The sequence below is a fragment of the Chiloscyllium plagiosum genome, chromosome 16 (genome assembly GCF_004010195.1).
Source record: "Chiloscyllium plagiosum isolate BGI_BamShark_2017 chromosome 16, ASM401019v2, whole genome shotgun sequence".
In the NCBI taxonomy this organism is placed as follows: domain Eukaryota; kingdom Metazoa; phylum Chordata; class Chondrichthyes; order Orectolobiformes; family Hemiscylliidae; genus Chiloscyllium; species Chiloscyllium plagiosum.
Window position 1 is genome coordinate 61,938,245 of NC_057725.1, and position 13,931 is coordinate 61,952,175.

Sequence of the window (13,931 nt, forward strand, 5' to 3'; positions counted from 1 at the left end):
GTAACAAACAATTGAGGATACCGAAGATGATTACACAGGGAGACTCCTGAGACATTTGAAAGCTAGGATGAGACTTTGTTTTTAAAATTACACTGCTGGTGCAGGAAACAATATAGTACGAGGGTGAGAAGTAAATGGGACTTGGCACAGTTAGGAAATAGAAACTAAGTTTTGGATAAGATCAAGATTGCAAAGATTAAATGGTATCAAGGTTTACCAGGAATGCATTGAAAGTAACAATGGCATGTGTGAAAGTTTCAGTAGCTGATGAGCTGAGACAGGGTAAAGTTGGGCAGAAGTAAGTGGCCTTGGTCATGGAACATATTGTGATCAAAAGCTTAACTCAGCATCTAATATGACCACAGGTGCTGAGCAATCTCATTCAGCATCAACCAGTTGTTAAAAAGAAGGCAGAATTATTGGAAAGGAATGAGTTTCTTGTAGTTATTGTATGTTTTTGTCATACTTGTGTGTTTTATCTGTGTGGGTGGCACGGTGGCACAGTGGTTAGCACTGCTGCCTCACAGCGCCAGAGACCCGGGTTCAATTCCCGACTCAGGCGACTGACTGTGTGGAGTTTGCACATTCTGCCCGTGTCTGCGTGGGTTTCCTCCGGGTGCTCCGGTTTCCTCCCACAGTCCAAAGATGTGCAGGTCAGGTGAATTGGCCATGCTAAATTGCCCGTAGTGTTAGGTAAATGTAGGGGAATGGGTGGGTTGCGCTTCGGTGGGTCAGTGTGGGCTTGTTGGGCCGAAGGGCCTGTTTCCACACTGTAAGTAATCTAATCTAAACTGTCATTAAATTCAACATACTTATATTTACACAATATTCCAGGTATGGTCTCACCAAGGCCCTGCACAATTGCAGCTAGGTATCCTAGATCCTGCACTCAAATCCTCTCATTATGAAGGCTAACATACCACTGCCGTCTTCACCATCTGCTGACTTGCATGCTTACTTTCAGCAACTAGTTGCACTTACTGCTTTATCAATCTATCACCATTCAGATAATAAACTGCCTTCCTGTTTTTGTGACCAAATTGGATAAGCTTTCATTTGTCCACATTATATGTCATCTGTCACGCATTTGCCCAGTTATTCAACTTGTGCTTTTCTTAGTACATAGATCTAACCTTCAACAAGATGTTGTGGTTCTGTTTGCTGAGATTTGATAGAATCTGTGCATCCTCTAGGAATTCCTTGACTGTTCTCTGTTTGGCTTGTCCTATAATAGTAGTGTTTTCCCAGTCGAACTCATGTTGCTTGTTATCTGCGTGTGTGGCTACTAAGGATAGCTGGTCGTGTTGTTTCGTGGCTTGTTGGTGTTCATGGATACGTTAGCTGTCTTCCTGTTTGTCCTATGTTGTGTTTTGTGCAGTCCTTGCATGGAATTTTGTACATTACGTTGCTTTTGCTCATGCTGGGTATCGGGTCCTTTGTCCTCGTGAGTTGTTGTCTGAGAGTGGCTGTTGGTTTGTGTGCTGTTATGAGTCCTAGTGGCTGTAGTAGTCTGGCTGTCAGTTCAGAAATGTTCTTGATGTATGGTAACGTGGCTAGTCCTTTGGGTTGTGGCATGTCCTCATTCCGTTGTCTTTCCCTGAGGCATCTGATGAAATTGCGGGGGTATCCGTTTTTGGCAAATACATTGTAGAGGTGTTCTTCTTCCTCTTTTTGCACTTCAGATGTGCTGCAGTGTGTTGTGGCCCTTTTGGCACTCATCCACAGATTCTATCAACAAACACATCGACGTGGACCCAATATACCGGCCACTGCAGTGGACAGCTGGAACTGACAACCGGAAGCGGCAGAGACAAACCACTATAAAATCCGGAGGAAACAACACAGAAGCGCTTCACAGGAGGCTCCCAAGCACTGAGGATGTCACCTAGACAGGGGACGAAACGTCTGCAACACAAATTCCCAGCTCGGTGAACAGAACCACAACAACGAGCACCCAAGCTACAAATCTTCTCACAAACTTTGAACTTCAACAATATTTTAAATCCGGATTCTCTTTGCTCATTAAGGAAAGCTCAAGACATTTATTGAACTTTCAGCATCCACACAGTCCTTGCTGATTCATTGTGGCATAAGTTCGTGAACAAGACTCCCAGATATGAGATGTTTTGTTCAAAAATACCAGATGCCAATTTGCTTACTTTCCTGGCCTAGCTTCTCATTTCGCATTACAAGACCAATCTGGCTATCTTAAGGAAGTCAAAAGGCACCAATCACACATCCGATAACCCACATCCTCCAACTGAACAGAAACAAAAAAAAATCAGTAAAATTGTGCCCAGACACACAGGATGTTTTAGGATTTAAGCTTTAATCATTCAGAACTACGGGGTCAAAGTCACAATCGATCTACAAGTAATAAGCAAAAGCTTAATCATAAAACAAACAAGTCATTAACCTGTGTATACACATACACAGGTAAGATTTATTTACAAGCCTACGAAGATGATAAGTGGAATGGACAGAAAATGGGAGACTGTGACCTTGAGCAGCAACCCGTTAACAGCCCAAAGCAAGACTATGCCCAGTTATCTGGGTGTGCGATGTTAGTTGTGACGGTTATCAAGTACAAAACGGGGCCAGATTGACTCAACGTGGTGAAGAGACAGCCTGAGACCGTTAGCAGCACAAGGCCACGGGCTGACTGTGACTATTAGCAGCACGGGGCAAAGGGATTAACCACAACCGTGAGCAGCTCCAGGGTGGGCCATGATTACGGCACCCATTAGCAATGCCAAATAGTGACCACAGCGGTACTGTCAGCAGTACATGGCGAAAGCAGCAGGATGGATGGGGGAACCAGCCCGCCAACATCACCAGCGAGGTCAGGTAATGTGTGTGCTTGAATACTGTTGGCAGGCAAGTGGGGTTGGGGTACCTTTGATAGTTGTGGTTGTTGGGGGCGGGAAGGGTGACAGCGCGTGACCGTTGGGAGCGGGAAGGGTGACAGCCCGTGACCGTTGGGGGCGGGAAGGGTGACAGCCCGTGACCGTTGGGGGGTTGACACCCTGAGAACGTTGAGCGTTGGAAAAATTACAGCTTGTGACCGTTGCGATAGGAGAAGGCGAAGATCCCCTGACCTTTGGTGACCCTGGGGGTGGGAGAAGATCCCCTGTTTTTATTTGATTGGGTGGGCGTGGATAGGCCGTGACCGTTTGGTGGTACGGTACAGTTGTTGTTGTTGTGGGGGAGCGGGAGCCGGAGCCGGGCGGATCTCACTCTGTGTCTGTGGTGGGGAGGTTGCCGCAGCCCGGGACCTGCAGGCTCCCCGTGTCACGCAGCAGTCCCAAGACAACCCTGGTGACACATTAAACCAGATCGCCGAACAACAAAACCAAATTACATCGGGGTCGTTTTAAAGTAAGGCAGATTACCTTATGAAATACATTTAAAATGAAAACTTAATTTTACCACGTTTCACACGTATATTCTAAATCAATTTTGGGAGGGGGGAAATAATTTCGAATACATTCTCTAATTTACTTCTACGTGTTCTGTCAGGTAAATAAACTCTTCTGCCCTGCGGCTCGCCCGTCCCCTTCCAATTGCCTGCCGCCAAACTTTTTGTGTGGTTTGCGCCGATCAGAGGTTGTCTGAGGGTCTCGTCTCCTTTCTTCCGCTTCAACTTTTACATGTCATTTCCTGCAACATGGTGGTCAAGGCAAAGAGACGAGCGAGACTCCCCCAAAAATATATCCCCAACATCAGCAAACAACTTCTTCCTCGCCTCTGACTAGTGAAACCTGCAGCTGCAGCAGCCAAAAGCAACGACGTGGACTGACGCCTACGGAAACCCCACGTTACTCGGCACGGACGATTTGTTTTCTAAGAAAATATTTAAAAAAAACAGTTGAGAGGATTTACATAGCGATCATCAATTTGTTTTCGCGGAGGTAAGTGAGCCGCACTAGCCAAACAAAACAAAAATGGCTCGCTGAGAGAACAAGCTTGCAAGTGCCTGCCGTTTAAGCAATTGCAATTTAATGGGGTTGTTTTAATTTTGTAATTGAAAACTGCCTTTCTAAGAAACAAAAGGAAGCGATTGCGGTCTCGACCTTTTTTTTTCTAACCACCCCCTCCCCTTGTTGGAATCCTGGGTTGAGTACATGAAAGGGTTCGCGGATATTTTTTTGACACAGAATCTGGTTTAATCAATGGCTGTGGATGGTTGCCCACTTTCCAGGAGGGGAGTTGTGGGGGGGGAGGGGGAAAAAGGCAGCGCTCAACGAAAACCTGGCAAGGGCGGCGTGATTGACAACGGAACGAACCAATGGGGAGACGAGCTGGAGGGCTCGGAAAGGAACGCGCGTGGCGTCATTGAGAGGCGGGCGCCGTGCACTGTTGAGGTCAATCCCTATGACATCATGAGTTTGGATTTTGTACCTTTTTTGTTGTTAAAATGAACCTCCTGATTTGTGGAGGTTAGGATCTGGGATTTTCTTTCTCGGTCATGGTTTCATAATTCAACCTGTTTCGGTGGGTGCAGATGGCATTTTTTACACCGAACTCTTTGAATATTGTTGAGCATCATGCAGGTTAACGGTTCAGCTGAATGGAAATGACTTTTAATTCGTCGTGCACCAAGGCAGTGGGAGTGAAAATATTCAATGATTTCCAGACATTTTTGAAGGAGATAAGCCTGTAGGATTTGCAAGAATGTAGCTACGGGAATGAGATTCATTGGATTGCTCCATGGAGAACTGGCACCATGCATAGACTTGAGAAGCTGTGTGGCATATGTCATAAATTACTCCATGATTCTATAACCACTGAATATGTAGAATTCTAAATAATCGCTGAATTAAATAAATGCAAGTTTTCTTTTTTCACTAATTTAGGGCATCAAGTGAATGGGATGGGAGATGTTGGGAGGTACAAGTTCAAGGCAGCTCTGTCACAACCAAATATTGTCAGAATGGACATAAGGAAGAGTAAGAATTCCACCTTTTAAGCCAAGTCTGCAATTCAATTGAATTATGACTCATTTTATACCTTTCCTTCCTTTATGACCATTGTATCCCATAAAAAAACATACAAAAATCTGGCAATATCTACCTTGAATATATTTAATGACAGTAGATGCTCAGCTCTATGGGGGTAAAATAAAGAAAGAAATACTTTTATTTGTGCTTTTTATACCCATTGGACACCTGTACTTCATGGTGAATCAGGTCTTTTAGTCACTGGTGTAATGGAACAAACACCGTGTGAATTTGCTGTACACAATTACATAATGTGTTAATGATCATATAAACCATTATTTTTGTGCTATTGTTTGAGGAATAAATAAACATTCTCCAGGACACCTGAAATAATTCAAAGCTCCTCTTCAAAATAATGTTACAGAACCTTTTGCCCACTGGAAGGGTAGATAAGGTCTTGGTTTAATATCTCATTTGAAAGGCAGTGCATCAGAGGGCAGTACTCCTTCAGTACTGCATCAGAGAATTAACCTTGAGTCATATCCAAGTGGGACTTGAACCCAGAACTTGGTGACTTAGTGGTGAGACTGCTGCACCTGAGCCAAAGTTCGCACACTGGAGAGAAATTCCAAAGAGCCGTAGCTGAGAAGTTTCTCCTCATCTCAGCTGTAAATTGTCACCTCCTTATTCTGGGATTGTAACCTAGAGTCCCTGACTCTCCAGTCAGGGAAAACATCCTCCTTATAAAAGCCTTATTGATCCCCTTAAAAATGTTATACATTTTAAATGAGAGAGAAAATTCAAAACCAGGACCTTTGAGTCTACTCTGCCATTAAGTATGCTCATGGCTATTTCTGTATCTCAATGCCATATTCCTGTTTTCTGTGCATACTCCTGATGCCACGAAACAAAATCAGTCTATCTTGAATATATTCAGTGACATTCTTTCACGGCTTTCTGTAATAGGGAATTCTGCAAGTTCACAACCCTTTAAGTGAAAAAATGTTTTGAATTTTCACTCCAAAATGTCCTACCCTGTATCCTTAGACTGTGACCCCCAATTCCAGACTCCTCAAATTGGGAAACCTCCTCACTGAATCAAGTCAGACTAGTCCTTTTGGAATTTTATGTTTCAGTCATATCCTCTTACACCTAATAAATACACTAGAAATCACCTCTTAAACAGAGAATGTTGGAGAAACTCTGAATCTGGTAGCATCTGTGGAGAGAGAAATAGTGAAGGTTTCAAGACTGGTATGACTTCAGAATTGAAAGGTGTAGGAAATAGTTGTCTCTGTCACCTCTTAGTTCACAAATTTGCTAAAATTTAGAAGAGTATTCCGTTGCTTCTCACAGGACAGTCCCTTAGCTAGCAAATCCACCTGGTGAACCATTGCTCAGTCCCTCTAATCAAAATGTTTTGTCAAGGAGAATTGAACTCCAGACATTACCCAGAAGTGGCCTCATTAATACTCTTTGTAGTTGATGTAAGTCTTCTACACTTTTCCACTTGTAATAACGGCTAAAATACCATTTGCTTCCCTAATTGCCTGTTTATCTATGTGTTAACCTTCAGTGATTTATATCCAAGGACATTCGGTTCCCTCTGAGTACTGACATTTACCACTTAAAAATATTCTGTTTTCTATTCTTTCTGAAATGAATATCTTCACGGTTCCTACACTGGTTCCTCTTGCATGTTTTTGCCAACTAATTTACCTTGGAGAAAGCCCACATTCTTGATGAGTAGCTTATGTCCTGCTCTTTGGATGCTGCCTAACCTGCTATGCTTTTCTAGCGCCACATATTTGAACTTAATTAACCTGTTTAGATTCTTGGATACTTTACACTCAGTCCTCTCATCTAATTCATTGATCTTGTTACCTCAAAGGGATAGCAAATAAAATCCGCCTCACTATCACTGGATTTGCAACACAATGGACTTAAGACGTTTACTGACTCAAAATTGCCCAACTGTTCCTAACCATACTTCAAGAAATGATAGTTATCAGTTACCAAGGTTGTAACTTAATCAGAAATTAACAAATTTGTTTTATTACTGTAACTAACCTAAAAGCTAAACAATGAGGTAATTAAGATCTACGATTTAAACCCAATCTTCTTTAATTGTAACCCCTGCACAGACAAACACATTTCAGGGATACTTTAAAAAGACTAACAGTTGTATTGGCTAATTCGAAAACCATTTCAACAATGAGTACCAAGTCCTTCTGAAAACCCTTGATTGATGCCTTGTATTACAAACACATCTTGCATGAATTCCGAAGTTACCAGTCAATGCAAACCACTTTCAGCAGGTTCCAAGGAATATTCACTTATTTCTTATAAACTGGGATTATTTTTTCAAAACATTCAACAATTGTTTATAAAATTAGAGAGAGTAAACTCCAACACAGCTTCACAATCCAACAGCTTTGGGCAGATAGCCATCTGGCAAAAAAAAATCACAACTTGTTCAATCTAAGGTTTCCCTTTTCTTTTCAACATTCTGCGATTAACTGGCCAGCACCAGCCTCCCCTTAATTGATCAAAGTAACATCTAACCAACTACCAGTCCTTGTACATAACTCATCCTGGTGTTGAAACATCTGCAGTGTTCTTAGAACAATAATTAACCTGCAATTATCTTTTCAGGCAAGTTCTATATGCAAACATGTTTGCTTGTCTTTTCTGTCAAAACAAGTGGCTTTTCAATGTTCGATTCTCAACTTCAGCTCACAATTCCATACCAAAAATGAGAAAAATTAAGTAAAAAAACATTGGTCTCAACAATTACAGAACATGGATGAACAGCAGGGTATCCTAATTAATATGTGATCAAAGACCAATCTTCTTTGGTCACAAATCTCCACTCGAATGCCGATAGTTAAGGGATTTTTAAAAAATTGCCAGTTGATCATTGTTGAAACAGTTAATGGTATGCCTCATGAAATTGTTGGTTGATAGGTTGTATTACAGGCACACGGAATGTATATCTTGCTTGAATTCCTAAGCCACCAGTCAATACAAACAGCTTTTGCAGAGCTGTAAAGATTTTAACTTACTTCTTAGATTTGGGTTCTTTTCTGGAACTTTCAATCTATTGATAACTGGAAAATAATTACAGACTGCAAATCCATAAAGAAAATCGCCTAAACCAGCTTCCAACGTAAAATCTTGCTCCTGCCCAAAACCCAGACAGTGCCAGTCACTCTTTGTTTTCTCTTTCTTTTCCAATTTTGTGTGATTGGCTGGCCAGAACTGGTCCTCCCTTGATTGACCGATGCAACATCCAACTAGCTATTAGTCCTTGAACATAAAACATCCTGGTGCCAAGACATTTGTAGAACAATAATTAACTAAGAGTCCTGGAGTCATTTAGGATGGAAATGGACCCTTTGGTTCAACTTCTGTGCGCTGACCAGACATCCAAATCTGACCATTTGCCAGCATTTGGCCCTTATCCCTCGGGCCTGAGCACATACCCATCCAGATGCCTTTTAGATGTTGTAATTGTACTCACCTCCACCACTTCCTCTGGCAGCTTGTTCCATATATGCACAACCCTCTGTGCGAAAAAGTTGCCCCTCAGGTCTTTTTTAAATCAAACTCTCCAGTCCCAGCAATATCCTTGTAAATCTTTTCTGCATCTTCACTTTAGAAGAGCAACCGGAATTTTATGCAGTTTTCCAAAAGTTACCTTACCAATGTCTTGTACAGCTGCAACATTATGACCCAACCCCTATACTCAATGTCCTAATCAATGAAGGCAAGCCTGCCAAACACCACCTTCATTCATTTGACCTGTGACTCCACTTTTAAGGAACTATGATCTGCACCGTTAGATCTCTTTGTTTGGCAACATTTCCCGAGGCCCTGCCATTAATTGTACAAATTCTGCCCTGGTTTACTTTATCTGAATTAAACTCTAGCTGCTCATTGGCTCATCTGATCAAGGTTTGGTTGTACTCTGAGATAATCGTCTTCGCTGTGCACTATACCACCTACTTTGGTGTCATTTGTAAACTTACCAACCATGCCTCCGATTTTCAAAACCAAATCATTTACATAGGTGATGAAAAACAGTGGGCTGAGCACTGATCCTTGGGACACACCACTGATCACAGGCCTCCAGTCCGAAAAGCAACCTTAAACCACCACCTCCTTTTACCCTCAAGCCAATTTTGTATCCAGTTTGCCAGGTCCCCCTGAATCCATTGTGATCTAATCTTACTAATCAGTCTACCATGCAGAACTTTAGTCTCTGTTTAACGTTTTGCTGAAGTGTATAATGTCTATAGCTCTGCCTTCTTCAATCTTCTTTGTCACTTATTCAAAAAACTCAATCAAGTTAGTGAGACACAATTTCCCACACACACACACTTCCCTAATCAGTCCTTGCCTTTCCAAATGCATGTAAATCCTGTCCCTCAGAATCCCCTCCAACAACTTACCCACCACTGACATAGCTTACTGGTCTATAGTTACCTGGCTTTTCCTTACAGCCTTTCTTAAGTAATGGCACCACATTAGCCAACCTCCAGTCTTCTGGCACCTCACCCATGGCTGTCAATGATACAAATATCTCAGCAAGCGTCCAGCAAACTCTTCCCTAGTTTCCTATTGTACTTCCTCTACACCCACAATTGTGTAGCCAAACTCCGTACAAACGCCACCTACAAGTTTGCTGATGACACCACTGTTGTAGACTGGATATCAATGATGAGTCAGAATATAGGAAGGAGATAGTACCACAACACCAAGCACTATGATAACAATCTCTCTGTCAATGTCAGCAAAACAAAAAGAAACGAATCATTGACTTCAGGAAGGTATTTTGAGGACACACCCCATTCTACATTCTTGGAGCCAGATCGGAGAGGTTTGAGAGCGTTAAATTCCTTTGAGTGACGATAACCAGCAAACTGTCCTGGATATCCCACATAGATGCAACGGTCAAGAAGGAACAACAATGCCTCTTCTTCCTCAGGTGGCTTTGGAAATTCTGAATGTCAATAAGGACTCTCACCAACTTTTACACATGCACCATAGAAAGCATTCTGTCCGGGTGCATAACTGCTTGGTATGGCAGCTACCCTGTCCAGGACCATAAGAAACTACAGAAAGTTGTGTGTACAGCCAAGACCATCATGGAAGCCAGCCTCTCCTCCATGGACTCCATTTACATGTTGCTGCAGGAAGGCTGTCAACATCATCAAAGACCCCTTCCACCCCAGTAACCATCTCTCCCAACCTCTTCCATCAGGTGAAAGATACAGAAGCTTGAACATGCACCAAAAGATTCAAGAATAGCTTCTTTCCTGCTGATATCAGACTGCTGAATGGACCTCTCTAATTTCAAGCTTGCTTTGTGCACCGGCAGTGCAGCTGTAAGCTTGTATGCCTCACTCTGTCTAAGAACCATATGATTTGTACGTACTTGTTTGCTATGAACTGCTTGTACAGCTCGGCAAACAAAACTTTTCACTGTACTTAGGAGCATGTGTACTTAGGAACAATAAGTTAAATCATATCAGCTTCCCACAAAGTTCTGTGAAATACCTGATCAGGTTCCAAGGGTCTATCTACCTTTATGCGTTTTAAGATCATTAGCACCTCCCTTATAATATGAACTCTTTTCAAGACATTGTTATTTGTTTCTCTAAGTTCCCTAGTAAATACTGATGTGAGATATTCATTTAATATCTCAGCCATCTCCTATTATTCCATGTTGATCTTTAAGGGCCCCTATTCTCTCCTATTTACTCTTTTTACTGTTAATATACGTACAGAATCTCTTTGGATTCTCCTTAACTGTATTTGCCAAATCTATCTCATTTCCCCTTTTTGACCTCCTGATTTCCCTCTTAAGTATGCTCCTACTGTTCTGATATTCCTCAATGGATTCACTCAATCTCAACTGTCTAAACTTGACATAAATGTCAATTTAGTCCAATTTAACCTTTTGATTAATTCTATCCTTTTCCATAACTACTTTAAAGCTAATAGAATTATGATCACTTGTCCTGAAGTGATCCCCACCGACACCACAGTTACTTGCCCAGCCTTATTTCCCAATAGAAGGTCAAGTATTGCTCCTTTATCTAGTAGGAGATTTACCTATTGAACAAAAAGGTTTTCTTGTACACACTTCACAAATTCTTCTCTATCTCAGCCCTTTACACAATGGCAGTACCAGTCTATGTTTGGAAAGTTAAAATCCCCTACCATTACCACCCTATTATTCGTACAGATAACTGAGATATCCTTACATATTTGCGTCTCAACTTCTCACTGACAATTGGGGGTCCTATATTATGATCCCAACAAGATGATCTGCCTTGCTTTGACTTGCTCCCCTTTTGTATGTACCAGCCTCAGTCTTTTTTTGTCACTATTGCTTTGGTTCCCACCCGAAACCCCAGTTCAAAACCTCCCAAGTAACATTAGCAAAACTCCCTGCAAGGATATTGTCCCCTTCCAATTCAGGTGGAACCCGTCCCTCTTATACAGGATCTTTGTACCACAGAGTGGATTCTGGGTAATCCAAGATGGAGGACGGGAAAAATTTCTGGCTGTAAGAGCTGCTTTTTTTTTTGAGATATTTTAGGTGTTGGAGGTGATTTCCTCGAATTCTAGGAGCAGCAATTACTGTTTTATATGCTGTTGCATTGTTTTGGAACTTTGGAAAAAAAAAGTCAAAACAGCAGTTTAAAAGGGAGAAGAGCAGACAAAGGAAGCACATGGTGAGGACAGTGCAGGAGAGAGAGCGAGAAAAGAAACCTGCACAGTTACTGCCTTTGCTGTTGAGTTCGTGTATCGCTGGAGTGCATCTGGGAAAATTAACAAACAGTGAAGTTCACAACCAATTCAAAGTTTGTGAGAAGATTTGTAGCTCGGGTGCTCATTGTTGTGGTTCTGTTCGCCGAGCTGGGAATTTGTGTTGCAGATGTTTCGTCCCCTGTCTAGGTGACATCCTCAGTGCTTGGGAGCCTCCTGTGAAGCGTTTCTGTGATGTTTCCTCCGTCATTTATAGTGGTTTGTCTCTGCCGCTTCCGGTTGTCAGTTCCAGCTGTCCGCTGCAGTGGCCGGTATATTGGGTCCAGGTCGATATGTTTGTTGATTGAATCTGTGGATGAGTGCCTTGTCTCTAGGAATTCCCTGGCTGTTCTCTGTTTGGCTTGTCCTATAATAGTAGTGTTGTCCCAGTCAAACTCACGTTGCTTGTCATCTGCGTGTGTGGCTACTAAGGATAGCTGGTCGTGTTGTTTCATGGCTTGTTGGTGTTAATGGATACGGATTGGTAGCTGTCTTCCTGTTTTTCCTATGTAGTGTTTTGTGCAGTCCTTGCATGGGATTTTGTACAATAACGTTGGTTTTGCTCATGCTGGGTATCAGGTCCTTTGTCCTGGTGAGTTGTCGTCTGAGAGTGGCTGTTGATTTGTGTGCTGTTATGAGTCCTAGTGGCTGTAGCAGTCTGGCTGTCAGTTCAGAAATGTTCTTGATGTATGGTAACGTGGCTAGTCCTTTGGGTTATGGCATGTCCTCATTCTGTTGTCTTTCCCTTAGGCATCTGTTGATGAAATTGCAGGGGTATCCGTTTTTGGCGAATACATTGTAGAGGTGGTCTTCCTCTTTTTGCAGTTCTGGTGTGCTGCAGTGTGTTGTGGCCCTTTTGAACAGTGTCTTGATGCAACTACTTTTGTGTGTGGTTGGGGTGGTTGCTTTCGTAGTTCAGGACTTGGTCTGTGTGTGTGGCTTTCCTGTATACCTTTTGTGGTGAAATCTCCATTCAGTGTTCTCTGTATCATCACGCTTAGGAATGGGAGTTGGTTGTCCTTTACTTCCTCTCTAATGAATCTGATTCCTGAGAGTGTGGCGTTGATGATCCGGTGTGTGTTTTCTATTTCTGTGTTTTTAATGATTACAAAGGTGTCATCTACATATCTGACCCAGAGTTTGGGTTGAATTTGCGGTAAGACTGTTTGTTCTAATCTTTGCATTACAGCTTCTGCTATGAGTCCAGAGATGGGTGAGCCCACGGGTGTGCCATTGATTTGTTCATTTATTTGGTTGTTGAATGTGAAGTGTGTTGTGAGGCACAGGTCCAGTAGTTTGAGTATGCTGTCTTTGTTGTTAGGTTCCCCGTCTTGTTGTCTGTTCTGTATGTCCAGCAGGTTGGCTATTGTTTTTCTGGCTAGGGTTTTGTCGATAGAGGTGAACAGTGCCGTTACATCGAATGAGACCATAGTTTCTTCCTTGTCTATGTGTATATTTCTGATGATGTCCAAGAATTCCTGTGTTGACTGTATAGAGTGTCTGCATCCGCTGATCAGGTGTTTCAGTTTCTGTTATAGATCTAACCTTAAAATTCAGTCTTCACAGGTTCCTTGGAAAGAGACGGTGCTCTCAGTTTGAACCAATTGCTTCAAGAAGCCATACAGAGGTGACCTGAAAAGCGAGTGTTAGTGAAACAGATTATCGAAGCAGATTGTATTCGTTTGCTAAAACAAAAAAAAAAGTGGCCCTCGCCCACCTCTCACTGATGTTCTCCTCGAGTTTCGAGCTTAGGTTGAAAGGGTCCCCGGATGGGGAGGAAAGGGGAGTGTGTTTGGAAAAATCTTTGGATCAAGGTTTCACATAAATGCTGTTGGATGCAAATCTTATCAGATCGAGTGGATCGGTTGGAGAGACAGATAGAAGTGATGAGGAATTTGCAACAGCAACAGTATGTGATGGATGGCAGTTATAGGAAGGGGGGAAGGTCTCAGATACAATCACATAGATGGGTCAACTCGAGGAAGGGTGAGAGAAGTCGGCACCTAGGGCAGGAGTCTTTTGTGGATATACCCATTTCAAATAGGTATGCTGTTTTGGAAAATGTAGGGGGTGATGAATTCTCAGGGGAACGTAGCACGAACAGCCAAGTTCCTGGTATTGAGACTGGCTGTAATGCAACGAGGGGTACGTCGGCTTCCGAGAGATCAGTTG

The 13,931-nt window shown here is 42.5% G+C and overlaps 2 protein-coding genes across 9 annotated transcripts in view; one reads left to right on the plus strand and one right to left on the minus strand.

Annotated features, from left to right (window-relative positions):
- znf408 (zinc finger protein 408) overlaps window positions 1-3,584 on the minus strand; it is a 44,953-nt gene extending 41,369 nt beyond the window's left edge. For both annotated transcript variants that reach the window (XM_043706256.1, XM_043706257.1), the window contains exon 1: window positions 3,502-3,584. The gene's annotated coding sequence lies outside the window, so the exon portion shown is untranslated. The remainder of the gene's footprint in view (window positions 1-3,501) is intronic.
- The window catches only part of prdm11 (PR domain containing 11), a 177,625-nt gene continuing 166,613 nt past the window's right edge, over window positions 2,920-13,931 (plus strand). For 6 of the 7 annotated variants that reach the window (XM_043706242.1, XM_043706246.1, XM_043706248.1 and 3 more), the window contains exon 1: window positions 3,612-3,911. The gene's annotated coding sequence lies outside the window, so the exon portion shown is untranslated. Of the gene's footprint in view, window positions 3,379-3,611; window positions 3,912-13,931 lie in introns of those variants that run through there. The other variant, XM_043706243.1, reaches the window with a different exon arrangement.